The sequence below is a fragment of the Phalacrocorax aristotelis genome, chromosome 6 (assembly GCF_949628215.1).
Source record: "Phalacrocorax aristotelis chromosome 6, bGulAri2.1, whole genome shotgun sequence".
Taxonomy (NCBI): Eukaryota; Metazoa; Chordata; class Aves; order Suliformes; family Phalacrocoracidae; genus Phalacrocorax; species Phalacrocorax aristotelis.
This window is the reverse complement of record NC_134281.1, coordinates 59,863,739-59,881,149: the sequence shown is the minus strand read 5'-3', so window position 1 is coordinate 59,881,149 and position 17,411 is coordinate 59,863,739. Positions and strand designations below refer to the sequence as shown.

The window sequence follows — 17,411 nt, the reverse complement described above, 5'->3', positions numbered from 1 at the left end:
CTGCCTGGAACTAGAAAGGCGAGACAGAGAAGTTGCATGTCACTCATGATTATGTGAATACAGGCCTTAACGCACAGGTAATACTTCTAAAAGAATGTAAAATATTAACAACAAAAGAAAAGAAAAGCATTACAAAGAAACCCACCCCGCATTATTTAAATCTTCCCGTGAGAGGCTGGGGACTCGAACGCGTTACGAATTGTCTGCTCTTCCATACGACAGCAACCCCTCCGCTTCAGAGTCGCCCGGTCCCAGCTCCCAGTTGCCTACTCGGGGAGAATTTGGGGTTTTTTTAAGGTGCATATTCAAATAAAATGCCTTAAATATAATTTATCTTTTTTTGAAGACCGTAAAGCCATTTTGGTGCAGTGGACAGCACCTACAAACCAGGCACCGAGAGACATTTCAGCACATCTTGCTGAAGGTAGAGTGAGACAGAGATGATGATGATAAAAAAAAAAAAAAGAATTAAGCCTGCTAACTGTCTGAGACCTATGAAAAGGGATGTCTTTGTTCAGAGGAGAACATCTTGTTCGTTCTGCTCCTTCGGCTTGGTTTGGAGAGGATGTATTTTACAGTCCTCCCGTGATACTTGGCAAATCTAAAGCTGTCACTGTTGATCCTGCTTCTCTCTGTATTAAAAGAATGTCTATGGTGTTTATATTATGGGGAAAAAAACCTGCTATTTCTACTTATTGTATTTTCATTGTCTCCTTTTTCATGACTGTACTGCTTGCCAGCAGCTGAGGGGCCACTTTGATGCTTGCTTTGATGCCGTGGTTTATTGTGTTGCACAGTCCGAGCCTACAGTTTTCCTTTCTAATCGGAGCTGGCATACTGGGTGGGGAAAAAAAAAATAAAGCTTTTCTATAATTATGGTTATCTTACAGAGTCTGCATTTGTTATAGCTGCTGGGGTGCTGGAAACCGGTATTTGTAAATACCTATATATATTCTGATTTGTTTTCAACCTCAGAGGTCTTTTTGCCTGCTTCTGCTCCTCACCCCTGGCCACTCATGCGAGCAGGCTTGCGTACCTGCATGCCGAGTGGCTCCTATTGCCTCGGGAAGATACCGGCCCGCGCGTGTTACCTGGATGATGCTCACGGTGCAACCTCCACCTTGCTCGCTCTTCTCACTCTAAGGGCTTAGCAGCCAATCAAGAAAAACAAATGAATCTCGTTTTAACAATTCACCCAGGGAAGCGAGTAGCCAAAATCACCAGAACGTTAATGCTGGCAGCAGGGACAGAAGGCAGCCCGGCTGGGTTTGAGCGTGCTGCCCACCTCCGCCTTGCTGCTCTGATGTACACGGTCCCGACGTGGGTCCTAGTACGTGTAACCAAGACTCTCCTGTGCCCACAGAAAGGCTCACTCGCTGGCTCCCTCCTTTGCCCCGTGCTCCATGTGGCAATGCCAGGCAGGACTTGAACGATACCTGCTCCGATGTAGCTACTCCTTTTCTCCCTGTGTCTCACGGCCATTTGCGGACCGATGAGGAACCATTCTGTTTCCATTTTACAGATGGAAAATGAGAGACTTTGAGGGGCTGAGTGATTTGTCCCAGGTGATGCAGCAAATCAGTGGAAGAAAAAGGGACCAGGCCAATCCATGCAGTTTAGGAGTGCCTTTAAGTGTCCCGTGGGCTTTCCAGGGGAAGGCATGCAGGTCCCCGAAGAGGCAGCTTCCATCGCAGGACTGTTCCTCCGTTACTTCTGTTAGATGATTGCTGCGAACAGTGGGGAAATGCAAAATGTATTATTCATCTCTCCTACTCATAAAATCAATACCTATCAAAATACAAATACAATTTAAATCAAAGGGCACTTGTTGAGTGCAGATCCTACTAATTAGGTATGATTTCCCAACAATTTCTTAAATTATTTATCCAAGGGATGGGTAGCAGGCACTTTATGTGCCCCAGCGTGAATATTATAAACCTCTTGTCATGATACAGCAAATGTGAAATGTAGTGCAATGCAGTGTGATTTGTAGCCTTCATGGACTAATGTAATATCAATAGACATCAATGTGTGGAAAAAAAACCTGTTTCATTGTATATCTAACGAGATACGTTGAAAGCCAATAACCTTGTGAAGTGGACGTGTGTCAGTGAAGGATCCAGACTGTGCTGCCAGGAATCGGTTAAAAATGTAATACCCACCTGCAATGGAAGTTACTAAACCACCATCACCAAAAAAGAGGATTACATCAGGCATGGACATTTGTCATGAGAGCAGCTTCTTTGGCTGTGTAAGCAATTCTGCTGTAATACCTGGCCTTTCTTATGCTGGTATTGTTTAGTCTAGCCCCACAGATAACATCTAAACAATATTTATGCTAGTTAATTACACTTTTAAAACCTGTAAAGAAAAGCCAATGGTTCTGAAGATTTTTTGTGTACAAATTAGGAAGCAGGTCTCCTGTGAAATGAAAGGTTTTCAATTGTCAGTCAATAACGTAGATCAAAGCCCTTCAATTTTTAATCGTAAGGATTTTTTCTTACGCAGTTTCTTTGGATCTTGATTTTTCAAACGTGTACTCCCGTCCGCACAGCAGATCTTAATATTCCATCACACCAGCCATGCGTCAACTGAAAATCCTTGGTCCCATCACATAAACATCATACCTACACACCAAATCGTTTCGTATCAGGGATTCAAAAGAACAGCGTGAAATATTAGGTGTGTTTTCTCCGCAATTTTTAAAATGGATGGCTTAAAAAGTGAACATTTTATCATTTTATTTTTTCCTCCACCATCTGACAACAATTTAAGGGCAAGTGTAATTTTGAGGCCTAAACTAAATAGTTGAGTGTGGGGCTGCTGTGACTTCAAAGTCAGCAATACATGAGAGGCTGAAGGAAAACCATCGGAGTAGTTCAGAGCTTAAAGTTCTTACTCAGTGCTTTCCTCCCTAGCCTTAATGATGACCAGGCTCCCAGGAAAGCCATCAGGAGCCTGAGCAAAACGCTGTAGCGGTCCGAAGTGCCCGCGCGTTTCAGCTGCTGCAGGCTGCCTGTGATCTTCCTACACCGTTGGCAGTACTTAGGTGCAATTGTGCAACCAGGGAGGCAAGGCAGAGCCTTAATTCGGAATTTCATGGCATTTTAAAGTACAAGTCAGAATTTTAATGGTATTTAAACCTTCCTTATTAGTTGCACAATAAGCGGCTTTCAGCTAGTGTTCTGCAAAATCTTTCCTGGTGGTCTGTAAAAGACACGGTTTGAAAGTCAGAGAGCTGGAAGTTGAATGCTGGGTTTGTGGAAATGGATTTCTGTGCCTGAACTGATGGGAGGAATAAGGGAGTCTGAAGAAGCACTGCATTAAGGTATCGTGGGCTAATAAGGGTAGTAGCACAAAGCATAAAAAGGCATGGTATGAATACGTGGGTTACACAGGACAAATTCACCCTCCGTTATTCAGCTCTCCTGCTTGCCTTTTTGTTTTTGTAATTAACGGCGGTTTGTCTGGCAGGTATGGAACAAAGTTCAGTCTCAGAGTGTTTAAGTGCTAGCTACATCGAGTGAAAACAGACAACCCTGCCTGTAATATTTTGCATTTTCTCGTTCCATTTAAATGAGAACGAGCTATCTGGAAGGAGCATCAAACATTGCAGCTACTGGTTAGTGGTATTTTCATTTTCTTCTTCTGCCTAATTCCTTTCATACGTGTTTAAAAAGTGTGTTGTGTATTCGTGACTGCAAAGGTCACCTAAATTAACACCGTGCACTGATTTTGTTTTAAATGGAAGGTAGGAGCACATCTCTTTCAAACAGCTTTGCAATATGCCTTTTGTGAGTTCAAATCACATCCCGTAATGGACACTTAAGTGAGCTCCTGCGTGCGCAACTACTTATTTGCGGTGGTACTAACCAATGCATCTATAAAATGGGACTAGCATTTTGGTGCACTGGAAGAGGTTCCTCCTCTCCCCTCCCCACGAAAATTCAGCCCTGGGTTGGTGTTTAGCGGGTACCAAAGGAAAGCGTGTGTTCTTTCCCATGGCAGATGTGTTATTTACTGTATAACTGTACGGGCTAGGTATTTTATATTTTGCTTGCGTCTCCCTTTGAGAGAGGCATGACATTTTTTTGTAGTTATAACCAACGCTATTTTTCAGCCGTGAATTGTTATAATTATATAACACTATAAATATAATTGAGGCAATAAAAGCAAAGCAGCAGTCCAGATTATATCTCTGGATTGTATTCAGAGGTTAAAAGCGTGTGGTTTTGCTGTATATCACGCTGGTTTAGGAAGGATATAGTTTGGAAATGATCACATATGGAAGACACCAGCTGAGGGGCATATACCTTATATATGAGCCTGCGTCAAATGGCTTGCTTAAATAGGGAAATACGCCTTTCTCCACAGATGTCCTTTCTACAGATAAAGGTGCGTACAGCCCGCGGATACCTACAGTGGGCAAACGGAAAGTAAGGGACGAGAAATGGGATCAACTGACAAATTTCTAATGTAAATGATTTTGCCTTAAACTGTGGAAGGATCAAAGAAAAGCTTTGCAGAACAGATCCTCCATCGCGGGGTAGGGAAGCAGAGGACTGCAGTGGCGCTGCCTGGCCTCCGGTGTGGTGCAATCTGTGATGCATCTCTCCTGTGAAGCAGGAAAGTACTATTACATTTATTTTTCAAAGAGAGAGCTAAGACACGGACAGAAGCTACAGGACCTGTCTGCACGCATAAGAGAACTCTCTAAAAGCTGAAGGGTGGAAGAAAGCTGTGGGGGGGGCTTTGGCTAACACCCTAAACCATTAGACCATCCTCGCAAAATTTATGTTGCCAAATCTGTTGCCACTGAAATCTGAAAGCAAACATTAGCGGCCAAGAACATCATGCTAATTAATTGCCTCAAGAGGACACAATTTCCAAGATCTAATGCAAGATGGAATCCAGCTCCCATATGTCCCGTTTGATAGCCCAAGAAAACATGCCCACATTTTTTCACAGAAACAGTGACAAATGTCCGACTACTTGTCTCTCGGCTAAATAAAACTAATCGCCAGGCCCAGAGATGGAAACGGCTGCTCCACAGCACCCAGCCCGAAAAGCCAGCCCAGGATCTGTCGCTGAGGAACCGTTTTGATTCACCAACGGTGAAGGCAGCTTCGGAAGGTGACAAGTGAGCGCCGGGGCACCTCTCCGTGCTGCCGTGTCAGCCGACAGAACGGCGGTACCCCTACCTCGCACGCGGCTACCCTGGCACTTTGCCGGTTCATTCAGACAAATAAGATCATAACAGAAAGAGAAAAAAAGTTAGCGTGTCATGTTCTTGGCAAAATACTGGAAGGAAGAGAGAGGCATCGATATAAATGCAGTCCACAGCATGTTCCAGCACTGCCTTGCTGTGCTATAGGCTTGTTCTTGCTTGAACTTGAAATTCCTGTAGGTGGGATGGTCACGCCAGAAAGACACCGGTGCGTAGTCCCAGGGAACCGGCGAGCGCCGGAGAGCCTTGGCGCTTCCCTGGAGAGAGAGGCCTGTCTGTGGGAGCATAGCCCTATTTCCAGTGGGGGGTCTCCTGTCTCTGTGTGGCTCTAAGGCACACGGAAACGTTCAGCTGGCCTGAAGACAATATGTTTCTTTTTATTATTTATTATTTGAAGGATGTGTCTGTTGCCAAGCTGGCTCTCCCTTGCACATGTGAGGCAACCTTGGACTATGTAAAGACCAGCACGTTGCTGTGCCGGCGCTGTGGCTGTACCCACGGCCTGCCGTGTTCGGGGAGGGGCAGGTGTCATCTCCACGCACGGGAAGATGGTCCTGCTTTCCTGGTGCAAGGTGTTTGATGCAACTCCCAGGTTCGTTTGAATAAGTTGACTGATTGGGTTGTTGCTCTGCACACGGGCTTGTTGTACCAGCCCCGACCCTGCGGTGTGAACATCTTCCACATGCCACCGCAACGGCCCCAGCCTAGCTCGCTTGCTCAGAGGACAGTAGGGAACATCTCGGTGGCCACCGAGCAGACCGTGAGGCTCAGTGCAAACAGGGAAGGAACGGGTTGTGGAGATTCAAGGAATGGTAAAGGTTGGAAAAGACCTCTAAGATCATCAGGTCCAACCACCAGCCCAACGCCCCCAGGCCTCCTAAGCCATGCCCTGAAAACGGACCGTGGCAGACCTCGGTGTATAATCCAGGTCTTCTGAGCACCCCCTTATCCACCCAAACATCATCAGTATTTGCTAAATGGTCAGTTTTTGGGAACACCCAAAATTTTTATTTTCCTCTTGCATCTCTTGTACATAATACGTGTGAAGCTGCTAATCTGAAAAGAGTATCTTGACACCTTGTGTAGTGAAAATGGGCACAAGGAAAGCAGGTACAAATTGCACAGCAAATTTTTACCTTAAACGTTGAAGAAACTATATTTTATCCTGTCTACCCTGAGATTAAAGAGCAAAAACAATATGAAGGTCAAAGTAAGTAATTGTAACACACCAGCTATTGTGTATTTCCTCAAGATCTCTCAGGTTTGTACAGAATAATGACATTTCTGAACTTCAATACCTTCCACGCAGAAAGGCACATCATTTTGACAGGCCTCAGTAAATCATTTAAAATCATAAGGGCTGCCATTATGCAGCCTGTGGGATAAAGTTAGACATAGGGTATTCTTCTGCAATTGGGCTTCAATTTCACTCTAGATTTTAGGTGACATAAAGCTCAAAAGGAGCTCCTGGTACTACTCTCCCAGAGATGAGATCAACACTTACGAGCACATGTTTCGATGACACAGCGCAAAAAATGGAAGCGATTATTATTATGGAAGGACCGAGGTGATAAGTACCATGTTATATATGAATAACTGTCAGTCAGACAAGCCAAGAAAGGTCATAATCCATTATATTAATGTCATAAATGTTATCGTAAACTGACATCAGGATGGTAAACTGGGATTCTTGCACTTCTTTTAATTTAAGTGCTGCTGTTCTTAAACTTCACCGTGTCCTGGAAAGACAAGTTTAGTATTAATTTTTCTCTCAAAATAAAGGACTTCTGTTATGCTGAAAATCTTTAGTTTTTCAAACATCCACATATATTTATTTTTATTTTAAAGTAACTGGCTGAAGCGTCACAGCAGAATTCAAGATACCACGAGGAAGGAGAAACCAGCAACGCAATAACTCCTGACTATTTAGATACTGTCCCCCATGGCTTTATTTGAACCGTAGCTGTCACACCTGCATCACTCGGGCATCTCCGGGCCTCTTGCCCACACGCCGGGGGCTGCTCCAGCTGCGGACGGGGGGAGCAGGGCGGCAGAGGTGGGAGCTGCTGGCCGTGCCAAGCCAGGCCCGTGCCCTTTTCCAAATCACACCCTTGACGTTCATTATTTATTTTTTTTTTGTATCGAATAGGAACCAGGGTGACACTCAGGAATTTATGACAGTGGAATGAGAGAGTGTAAATCATATTTTATGTCTTTTGTGTTGCTGAGCATTTCCACACCCACAGAGGGCAGGCAGCTGAAGGGATGTCTCCAGCGCATCATGGCTCCTCTGAATTCACCCCGGGCTCCCAGAGGAGTATCCCCAGGCACAGAGAAAGCAGGGTGCTCTCTGATGAGACCTTCTTTTGCCGGCACCAAGGGGTGCCGCATCCATTGCTGACCAGTTGAGAGCCAGGAGTAAATTGTTGTCACGTGTAAATCTGTTCCCAACACAGGCTCCCAAGAGAGGGTAAGGGAGGTGACCCCTGAGCCCATCCGAAACCAAAGCCTTGCGTCTGCACTCAGGAACTTTACAGATTCTACAAGGGAATGGTGTCACCCTGAAATGGGGGTGCACCAGAGGTGGAACAACTACCCAGTTATGGCTGGAAAACTTGGTTTTCAGCGTGCGGGGGAACGGTGTGGTAAACTCCAGACTTGCAAGAGGAATTTAAGGTGAGTTTTCACATCCCACGCAGAGTCCAAAGAGAAAAGCGGGGTAAGTACTTCTGGAAAGTGCCGCGCTGTATTTACTGACCACATCAGATCAGAGCTGTGGTTTTATGACAGGCTTAAAATCCAGCATTTCCAGCAGACTCATGCTGATGTACGGGTGCGATAACATTGACGCAGGCAGGAGACAGCCACCAGTGAGTCACCGCTCCGCTTCCTCCAGTAGCCGGCTGCCTACGGTAGGCATCCCATCGCACTGCTGATCTAGTCTGGCTTGTGAGAACCGCCCATCTAGTCTTGCTTGTACAATCTGCAAATAAGCCGTGTTTGTACCGTGCAGGTAAATGTTCAAAGTGAAACCAATATGGGCTAACTTGAATTGTATAAGATAACTGCAAATCATTACTTCAAGTGAGAGCATAATGCCTGGAACCACAGGCAGGAAAATACATTTACAGACTATCAAATTATCTTGGGATAATAGTGTAATGCTTTTCGCTGCTGTACGGTGTGTTCTGATAGCTGAGCAAATAATACTACAGCTGGAAAAGGCTCAGAATTTCAAAGAGAAGAGATTTCATAAGCAGAGTGCTTCCACAGGAGAGGATGGCTTTTCTGTATGATTTGGGGGGGAATATTAAAAAAAGCCCCAAAAACCAAACAAGCCCAAAAAGTAGTTATCTTTTATGACTCAGAACTTCATAGAGTAACATCCTATGACAAAACCTTTAGACAATTTGCCTATTTTATAACGTAACCTGCAAAGTGCTTCCTTGTTCACGTGAGGTTGGGCCTCTCTGTGACTGCACCAATATTCTTTCGAGCAAATGTGTTTTCAGAACTGGCACAACCACGCCAAGTGGCTAAGCAACTATAGCAGCTTGCATGCACGAGCGCTGTTTGAATATAGAATTTTTCAAGCACATTTTTAGAGAAAACGGAGCGCCCCTTGGACTGTTGGAACTAGAGCTACGTGCCGTGGTGCTGTTAATGCTGCCTGTGGAAGCGTATGACACCCAAAGCGCTTTTAGGATGCTCCGAGGGATATCAGAGAGCATTAACTTCGGCACAGCTGGGAATTTCCCCAGATTCACTTCTGGATACGTATTTCTTATATCCTGTATGTTAGCTACAGTTAACGTAGCCTTGGTCGTTGAGAGTAATCCACGGAGTAAGCCTATTAGGTGAGATTTAGCATCTGCATTTTCCCGCTCGCGTCTCCTCGCCTGACATATGTAATCTGCCTGGATGTCACAGTTTACATCCTATTTTCGTTGGAGGATAATGAAACTTGATCAGGGTCTTCATCTCCTCCTCCATCTCTGTAAGAAGTATTTCTGCCTGTCAGCTCCTCCTTACCAGCGCTCCTCGGTGTGATCCTTAGCCAGGCCCTTTGCTAAGGGGGAGCACCTGCGAGCCTCGCAGGCGACCATGCAATTTATCGTTCTTTGTGCAAAATGGGCGCAGAAAGTGTTGCTTCAAAGACAGAAAGAAAATGAAAGTGATGTAGTAATTTCCTAACCTGAATTTTCCATACCTCCTCTCACGAAGCTCTGGCGTATCCCTGTTTTAGCAGCAAACAGTCAGTAGTAGTTTTCTGGAGACTTGTGTTTCCTTCTAGTTCTTACAAAACTGAACTGTAGGCGCTTCAGTAATTTGAGAACAGCCCGGTCCGAGAGGTAAATTAAAATTAGGGAAAATGAGACCATTTCTAATGAGATGGTTATTGCACTGAATAATGATGATTATTGGTTCTGCTTAATAAAACTGTCAGCCAATGCAAAATATATATTAAGCGAAATTACATTACATTATATTTCTATCAACTCAGAAATTCAGCGCATTGCTTTCCCACAGACCATGGGCATAACGAAACGTTAGACAGCGCTTCCTTTCCCAAATAGGATGAAACGTGGAGCTTTCAAAAGCAGCCCTTTAAAGCCCTGATTTAAAGCCCATTATATCTAATGTGGTGAAGATTCATGCTGACTTCTGCGCCATGTAGATCAGGACTTCACTAAAACGAGCAGTGTTCTGTCCTATTGTCTGTGCTAAATATCTGGAAAATACTACTGCGGTGAATATTTTATGGTATTATTAGCCTGCTAAAGAAAAAACTCGTCGGCACACGTTCCCGGCCCCCTTGCCTCACCGAGCTCATTGCTCGCCGGTGCTGATTTACCTGGCAAATCAGGAGATGGGCTTCACAGGGTGAACTACACTTTTCATTTCCAAGGTGAAAACAATGAGGAAAATTATCTGTTAGCTAAAAATGAGATCCTGCCGCGCAAAACCAGACACCGGAGCCCCGAACACTTAGAGGTGAGGCAACTCCCCAGAAGCCTCTTGGCTGTCCAGAGACATGACTGGCTGGGGAATCTGAATGCTCAGCAGTTTTTTTTTTTTTTGTTTAAAAGCAGGACGTAATAGCAAACCTTGCCTTCAGCAAGGACCGCTGTGCCGAGGAATGAGAGCCATCCCTCTGGGAGGGCGACTCCCTGCCTCTGCACCGGGAGCCGATGTGACAGTGCTCTGCCAAAGGGGGAGGAAGGAAGGGCGGGGGAGGAAGCCTAGAGCACGTTCCTGCTACCACACCTTCTCTCTGTAGGGTTTCATCTAAAAGGATATGCTTCTGTGGAATATTTTGGTATAAACCAAGCCGCGTTTGTCTTACAGAAAAGGTGTTTACTGCAGCTACAGTGCCAATATATTTTATAGATTCTGAGAGAGACGACACAAGCAGTGGCAAGAGCATGAGCAGATATGCCCCTATGCCGACTGACGCGGTGACCTGGGGCACGGAGGCGAGCAAGTCTTTCCGTTGTGCACGCCGAAACCTGGAGAAGCACAGATTTTCCTCCACAATTTCATTTCTTTGAGAGCGCTATTGCTCTTACAAACAGCGATGTATTCTCTTAAATGAGGATGATAACATGGTTAATAAGTCACAGCACACGTCGTTATAAGGTTTTTATCATGCTTTGAAACATTTACTAATCAACAACATTTCTCCTTTTATGAAGCCCGTTTTGTAGAGTTCCATAAACAAGGTTCAACAGTCACAATTTCATTAGCATTATATTGTTGCCATGGTAATGTGGTACCAATTCAATTGATGGGCTTTTCATCCTGGGCTTATTACAGAATTGCTCTTCCCGTCAAAGATACGTCTATATGGAAACAGCGGACAGACCTTACCATCTGAACGTTAGCGCAAAATTTCGTCGTACGCTAATTTGGATAGGAACGTATCACGTTATTGGCACCAGACCCAGAACTGATCAGAGACACGATAGAAGTTACTAAACATCATTCGTGGCAAAGTCGCGCTCCAGAATTAAGAAAATTGCTCGCATTGTTTGCTGCGGTGTCTGAATTTGTTATCGCAGAAGCACTTGGCTCTGCCGCGATCATTCCCTGCCGTGCGCGGTGCTGCAGGTGGTAACGGCAAAGGAGAAAAAAGGGGAAAAGAAGGCAGTAACAAACGCTAAAGAATAAACCGTGAGCGGAAGGGGGTGTGGGTCCTTCTCCTGTTTGCACGTCCTGCCGCCAAACGCGACGCCTTGGTTTCCCGGTCTGTAAAATGGGGATAACGACCCCTCTCCCTCCTGTGCAGAGCACCTGGCGTATACCCAATAACAAGCGATAGCTGGTACAGCTAAACATTGTGATCAAGTAAAGTAGCAATGTTTTTAACAGCTCCAGGAAAATACACTGCACAGATCTGCAATTTGAGAAATGTCACTGGGAGAATCTGGACTCACCCAGGGAGACGCAGAAGAGCTGGCAGACCGAGCGGGAGGCAGAACACGCGCGCTTACGGAGGGAAGATACTCGCATCGTTAAAAAATCATGACGGTCTGTAGTTTTTTTCAGAATAAGAATATCGTAGGCTACAGGAGAAGCATCTGCAGCAATCTGATCGAGGAGAGCAACAATACAATATAAGGCAACAGCAGGGTGGCTGTTTATTGTATGTTGAAACATTTTCTTGTAGATTTTCAGTGGGTTTTGATGATTGTTTCCTATTTAGATAGGAAATATCTTTCTCCATCCTGACACATAACGTTCGGTCTATCATTTCTTAGCTTAATCATGTTGCGTCCTTTGCAGCAGCAAGGGTAAATTACAGACAGGATAGTATTCAGTATAATCAAAGATGTGTTCCATTTTACATGATAAATTTTGTCTGATTTACAAAGGCAGTATCTTCTCCAGCTGAGCAAGGAAAGAGAGACCTTCACTTGCAGATAAAAAGCACCTCAGAGGAGAGGCTTCTCCTCCATTAGGATCCTATTGTTCATACAGAAAAATAACCATTGTTACTACTATTTTCTATTTATTTACTTGTACCATGATATAGCCACAGGAGCCAGCTGAGACTGGGACCTGCTCAGCACAGCGAAACCACACAGAGAGCCACGGTCTCTTCTCCACACGATTTATAAGCTTAAGAGCCATGACAGAGACCAGAGAGGACAGAAAAATAGAAAGAGAGGGAGAGGCAGCTTCGGTAACTGGCTGAGGGTCAGAGAAGGGATCAGCGCCAGCAGCAGAGCCGGTCTCCAGCCCCGGTTCCCCGCATCGGGATGCCTGCCCCGCTGGGGGAAGGAGATATTTGGAGATATCTCCCCCAAATTTTGAGGAGCCATACACGGAGCCATGCTTTACCCCCTATTTTCAATGGCTGCATCTATGTTGCTGAGCAGGGGCAGCCTGAGGCAAAGCTTGGAGTCAGCTGTGCAGCCCACCCGTATTACCTATTAAAACACCTTCAGGCTGGCTCCAGGGCAACCCTGTTAATCCTCCCAGGGACAAAGGCTCAGGAATACCCTATGTTTTCAAACATGTTCAAGGGCACCAGGGTCAGGGTACCTGCCAGAGGAATATTAATGGGCTTCAACACCACAAGCGAGGCAATAGGGACCAGGCTTTCTTCCTCTGCGGTAGGGACTTCCACATCCAAGCCTGAACAGATGGGGGGGGGGGGTGGGGAAGAGGAGTTTTTGGTTGCAAGAGCAAAAAGTCAGTTTGCACCAGAATTTGAAGGCTTTGATCAGGAAGAAATACAGATGTCTCAGATGAGGAAGGCATTGGCTTGGAGTTTTTCTTGCTTTCTCTGCCCCCCCCCCGCCCTCTCTATCTGTCTTAAAAATCCATATAATGTAAAACCGTTAAACTCTGGGGGAGGAAGCATTCATCTTCTGATCAGTAAATACTTCCTTTTGCTGTGTGGTGCCTGCTGACTTTACTGCTGTTGCAACCTTTTAAAATGCTTCCAGGAAATCTCATTAGATTTTAACTTTTTTTTTTTATTATTATTAAGGAATCTGAAGCGAGTTTATAATAATCCCAATGTAACTTTTTAATAAAAACTGCAAATAATATGCTAGCATGGATTTGATCTGATATACATAGCTGATAAAAATTCTGATTCGTAGTAAAATTCATTAGCCAGGGTTCTGTTGTCGTCATATTAATGAATATAAAAGCTGGCAGCTTTAAAATGGCAATATTACAGCAAGCCTATATTTTTTTATAATGGTTTTGCGTCGTGCATTCAGTATTGGTGAAGATTAAGATTTAGCATGCAGAAGTAATATCCATTATGATGGGATTGTCCACAGCGAATTGAGTAGGACATTTGCTTAATTAAAAGTATTTATCTTAGATGATTTAAGAAGTATGTCCTACTGCTGATCTGATGATGTGAATTAGTTTCCTATAATCAGTTCACTACTGATGACTCTCCTTATTATACTAAACAGAAGAAGAAAAAGGTAAAAGAAGAGTGAAAGTAAATAGATCCCATTGTCTGAGAATTTAAAGGAACTTTAGAAGTAATGATTAATTAACACTGTGCCACGAGCAGGAAATACCACAGCCGAAATGCAGACAGAGAAACAGAGCCCTAAAAGGGTGCGTTTCTAGCAGAAAGTCAGGAAATAGGAACACGAACAAAAGCCCAGCCTCCCGGCCCTACCCGCTGGATCTGTGCTACCTAACCTTCCCCTACGAGGCCTCGGAGGGCTGATGTCTGGAGAGCTGACCTCGAGGATGAGAGTGGAGGGGAGAGCCAAGGCAAAGGCCAGAGCTACAGGGAGGGCAGGGACTGGGCTGACCTGCTCCCCTGGGTGGTTTTAGGCATCTGTTTATAAAAACATACCTTTAAGGGAGAGCTCTAACTGGTGGAGTGTTTCAACCTATCTCAATCTTACAGCCGTACAGCTTAAGTCTCCTGGACTAGCCCGTCTTCCTTCCTCGCCATGTCAAACGACCCACGGAAGGCTGTAGATCTTCAGGCTCTGGGGACGACCTAACATCAGCAGCTTCTGGGGGTGCTGCTACAAGGTAGGGCCGCATCTGACTCCTTCAAACCATCCCATCAGCTAGGTGTGCTGCTTGCGTGAAAAGCTCCTACTTGTCTGCTTGGAAAACCCTCCTGCCTGCAGGGCAGCCCCCAAGACAACCGGACCTTCCACCAGCCAGACACATAAATCACCCGCTAACTAATTTTGGCTGAGGTTGTTGGACAAAATCTTCATAGACAGAGCCAAGAGGACAGGCAAGAAATATTTTTCTTCTTCATGCCACAACTTGTCTTCTCATTATTTCTCCTTGTCTCCTTTTTATACTCCAGGCGTTTTTTCTTTCTGCATATGCTAATAGAAAGAAATACTGTGCCCTACTCCAGTCATTTAAGTAATTTATTTTAATTCTTATTAAGAGCATTCAAATAGCAAGTGACATTTATTGATATATATTACACTCCTGAAACACCAGAAAAAAAATTGCCTGGCCCGTTCTCTGCTGATGTTGCCTTCGACAACGCGTTAGGAGCCGGCACCGCCCTGCAAAGGGCTGGGCACGTGCACAGGACGGGGGCTGCCCGCGGCGCGCGCGGCCGCCAATCTGGTTTTGATCTGTCCGTGTGATTTTCCAGGTGAGCCTCGGACCTCGCCGGCGGTCTGTGCTCCCGGACGTCGGCCCCGCGATGGCAGACGGAGCGATGCCCGGAGCCCCGCTTCTCCTGGCCGCTGCACTGGGTGTTGGCCGCGGCCGGAGCTGCCCGCGCACCGCGGGACACCCAGACACCGGACCCAGCTCGGCTTGCTGGTGGAGACGCTGCTGGGGCCGCCTTCGCCCTGCTTGTTGCTGCCTGCCTGTCTTATTCTTCTGAGTTATGCCCCAGCCCGCTCCTGTCCTGTCGTGCTGTCGCCTCCGGGCTGCGTCGAGTTTTCAATTATCACAATATACAGTGCAGATGCTATGTAAAACAGCTAGCGTGACTCGAGCAGGCTGAGCTCAGTAGAAATACGGTTAAATAAAAAGGACTGCTATAATACCAGGAGGCTGATTGGAACCACAAGATAGCAGTGTCATATCCTGTGGCTTTTATGTTGGTAGATGTAGATTTTAGCCATTAGAGTCTAGCCATCCAACAGATAACAACCAGAGGAAATGGATCTGGGGATCTTCAATTGTGAATAACTGATACACTTTTGCCAATAAATGGAGGACCTGGTAAACTGCCAGAAGAAAAAAAAAAAAACCTTTTGAGATGCCTACAAATATAATCAGGCACGTAATATGTGGCAGCTTCTGCCCATGTGTAACTTAAACTCCCTGATTACTCCCAATACATTTAAAATGGTACCTCGAGAGAGCTCTGACCTCAGGGAACCAACGCATGGTTACGTTGTCAACCCCAAATTCAGGCAAGGAAATAAATACCAAGTGTAGGTCTCAACTCACACAAACAGTAACAAACCCGAGATCAGGTATCGTGCTATTCAAGTGGGGGGGGTAAAATGCTACGACAAAAAAAGGGAGAAATAAGAATAAAACACAATAATGTAAACCGTGCCTGTTATTAACTTCTAGAAAAGCTCAGCAGCCAGAATTTTAGAATGTGACACGCAGACAAATGTAAAGAGAGCAACACGTTGTGTTTTTCTCCAGAGCAAAATGAAATAGGCATATGGAGCAAATTATAATATTTAGTTCTTTCAGGGCAAATTCTAGTTGAGGATCATGAAGTAATTTGAAAATATTAATGAATTAGCCTCACAGCTAGCTGTCAGGTAGATACTAATGATAATTATTACTATAAATAAATCTTATAATTCTTGCTGCAAAGAAATGAAAGTTGAGGCATAGAGGCTTTACGTATGTCTCCAAAGTCTCTGTTTTACTGCTGTAACCATCCTTCTATAGAACTATTATATAGCAAGTTTATCCTTTTCCAAATACTGTATGTGATATACTATTCAGTTTATGGGCTCTAAAAACCAACCAGCTGAGCTTCCTTATGAAACAGAGCCTGTGAACATCTCCATTTGCATTTGAATTCTCAAGCAGCGACAATCCTGCTGAAAAAAAAATATAAAGAAAAAAGGAATCATGAAAATCAGTAGAAAATCTGTCAAGGCCCCATCTGTGACTGGGTATCAGAATATCGCTAAGAAGCTCTGAGGAACAAAGTTCATTCCAAGTCTAACGCATAGTGTTTTTTGGTCGATGAAATTAATTCAAGCAGGGTGAAATGAGGGCACACACCATGAAAAACTCCGTTCCTCCACTGAGGAGGGAAGGCAAGCAGCACCTCCGCTGCGTGCGTGTGATCTTGGGTTTGGAACATGTGGCCATGCTTAAATACTAAAGGTTTTACATGGCAAAATATTCAGTGTGCTCACGTCTCCTTTTGATAGCCGCGTATACCTGCTGCTTCTCTGAGGAGGGTCAGGGAATGAGGGATCTCTGGTTCTGACAAGGACTTCGATTGTGTGTGCTCGTTGCAGAAAGCAAGCTTTCACAGCCAGCTACCTGAAGCAGTATGGAAACAAAATGATAGATTCCACCCTGGCCTTGAAAATACCCCTACAAACAGGTTTACTTCCTTCTGAATGGGAATATATAAAGGTTAGGGACACTTATTTGTAGGACATTTATATAACTCCTCTTCAGGATCTGAATTCCTAAGAGTCTTGGCCTTAGCTTTTTGCTCTCACACATGCAATAATTGGAATTAACCACAGGAAATAGGAGAACCACAGCATTAACACCATTCTAACGCACCATATTATTTTTCTTTCCCTTTTTTTAACTGTTAGAGTATGCAAATGTTGAGTTAACTGGTCCCCGTGTTGTTATTGAATTGCTTTCACTCTGGCAAATAAATATTCATAAAGAAATGTGGACAATAAATCATTTCAAATAGTTCAAAGCCATTTTCCTTCTAGACTTCATATATATTCAGCTGTGACTCGCCTTTAATATTTCATTCAAAAGAGAGACTTGTAGAAGGACAATAGAGATAATGTGTCAAGTAGTAATTAAAACAGGGGGTAATGATTAAAACCATTTCAATCTACATTGTGCTCTGTCAAATTCATGATCTCCCGTGTTTGTTAAGATGACTTCCTGCTCGCTTCGTACAGAAACTCAGAATAAACTTCTGTTTGAAGGCAGCGCACAGAACAAAAGGTTTCGGCCCTGAGCTTGTGGGGTG

The 17,411-nt window shown here is 44.7% G+C and overlaps 1 long non-coding RNA gene across 1 annotated transcript in view; it reads left to right on the top strand.

Annotated features, from left to right (window-relative positions):
* LOC142059391 (uncharacterized) overlaps positions 1-17,094 on the top strand; it is a 43,933-nt gene extending 26,839 nt beyond the window's left edge. Inside the window, exons 2-3 of the long non-coding RNA XR_012661315.1 lie at positions 14,121-14,251; positions 14,844-17,094. This is a non-coding gene — a long non-coding RNA (uncharacterized LOC142059391). The remainder of the gene's footprint in view (positions 1-14,120; positions 14,252-14,843) is intronic.
* Positions 17,095-17,411: the final 317 nt, after the last annotated feature.